This window comes from Aedes aegypti, unplaced genomic scaffold, assembly GCF_002204515.2.
Source record: "Aedes aegypti strain LVP_AGWG unplaced genomic scaffold, AaegL5.0 Primary Assembly AGWG_AaegL5_hic_scaff_642_PBJ_arrow, whole genome shotgun sequence".
NCBI lineage: Eukaryota > Metazoa > Arthropoda > Insecta > Diptera > Culicidae > Aedes > Aedes aegypti.
In genome coordinates, this window is record NW_018736325.1 from 1 (window position 1) to 2,044 (window position 2,044).

General features: G+C 43.1%; 1 pseudogene; it reads right to left on the reverse strand.

Annotated features, from left to right (window-relative positions):
* Positions 1-18: 18 nt before the first annotated feature.
* LOC110681271 lies at positions 19-825 on the reverse strand (annotated as a pseudogene).
* Between the last annotated feature and the right edge of the window lie 1,219 nt (positions 826-2,044).

Sequence of the window (2,044 nt, forward strand, 5' to 3'; positions counted from 1 at the left end):
CAATGCCAGAGTCCTTTCATAAACTACACGCCCATCACTCGCAATCAAACCTCGCCAAAATTGACGTGTCGGTCCGTTCGCATGTTGCTGGCCTCCGACCTGGCCCTTCAACAGGCAGTCGCAATCGATGCATCTGAGCGTGGAAGCGATTGACGTCCGTGAACTGGCGAAGATTTGGCCTCCTTGGCGAGCTGCTCGCCTGCATGTACACGTTGTTATCCTCGATCGGGAACATAGTTTGCGGAGGTTCACCCTAGAAAAAGTAAGTTATCCAGTCATAATTATGCGCTCTCATCGCCATATCCATCAGGCTGTCCAAAAAAAATAAAATCAATGTTCGAAAAGTCATGAGCTCAACCTAGAATGACACCATCCTCGATTACAAATATTTCCGCGCACATGTCTAATTCTAGTGAGGCCACCATGACTTTCCCAACATTGCTTCATTCTGGGACAACCCAATAAAATCTATACTCACCGAAGTGATTCCAAATAAAGTGGATCATAATGTATCCCGTCAAACAACAGAAACGCTCTGATACCATAGTTTTTGTCCTCTGCCGAATCTATTGAAATCGCATTGGTAATGTCCACGACGTCAAATTCAATCCCGTGGTAGGCGGACAAAATTGAAACTCTATGGCCACCCCACGATTCCGGTTGCAGAATCCATGCACGTACTCATCGTTCGGTCTGCCCAGAATTCCTTCGTTGTATTCCTGCTTATCCGCGTTCACGCGTAGAGGCGATAATCTGGCGCATATCCTGGCTCTTTTCCGGATCCACCTTCCGCGTCAGGACGAACCCTACAAAAGATACGAAACAAAATTATCATTCCCGCTGAACGAATTGTTCTCCCACCACCCCGATAAAAATAGGGAAGTATACCAGTTATGGCCATAGTGGTTCCCTATTTGGCCAATTGTGAAGTTTTGATAACATTCACATATTAAATCTTTTGAATGCTTTAACATCGAGATACCGTAAAGTGCCTAACTCAGCGCATTGCCTAATTCCGCGCCAATCATACAAAATGATTTTTGTATGGAAATACACAATCATAGTGCAGCAATTTTTAATGTCATTTGATGCTACTTTGATTTAGAACAAGTTTGAATCAACAAATAAAAGCAAATAAAGCATTATTTCGCGGCGTAAAAAAATAATCTGTGGAGGCCCATCTAAGTAGACCCATTTTTCTAATTCTCTTAGCGTCCGTGCTAAGACTGTATGACACAAACTGGGAGGGAGAAACCGATACAAAATTTATGTACGTCATAGTGAGCCGAAATTCAAACATGTCAGAAGGCGCCGTTATTGTTTGTTATAATAATAAGAGCACCAGTATTTACACATCACGCTAAGCCTGCTCCACGCAGCGCATGTGTTAAAACTACAAAGAATGAGGCAACAACGCCGAACTAGCTGACTGATTAAAAAATCTGTGTAGTCCATAAAAGTGTTGTGACCAAGAAATGGCCTCAGTAAATAATAGATAACCCTATGTAAACGAGCGGGGATCTGTATGTGCCGAGATGAAGGTTTTACTTTCCGATCGAGCTTCGAACGGCGCACAGGAATCTCAGACCACAATTTAGCCCCACTTCGAGATAAATCTTCTCCTTCTTCACCGAAGGCAGAACGATTTCACTAATCACTCTTCTAGTGAATTTCACTCACGCACGAGTTACGTGGCCTTAACCGTCAACACGACTTGATTGGATAATTGCCTCTTCGGCCACCACCGCATATAATATTCGGATCGATAACGAATTTCGATTTTGCTGTTCTCGCCACACTAATTTATTGCACCAACCGATCAATGGACAAGATATAACGTAGCACACAAAAGACCGAACGACCGTACTTGTGTTGTTACACGCTACCGAGATGTAGGGTGTCAATGCTATAATGGACCCTGTAGCTGAAATTTATTCTCGACGCCATTCCGCAATTGTATCTCAGCCGATATACATGTTTGTGGAGTCTAATAACAAGTTCAATATCTTTACTTCACAGTAAACCCATGCAACATACAAAATCA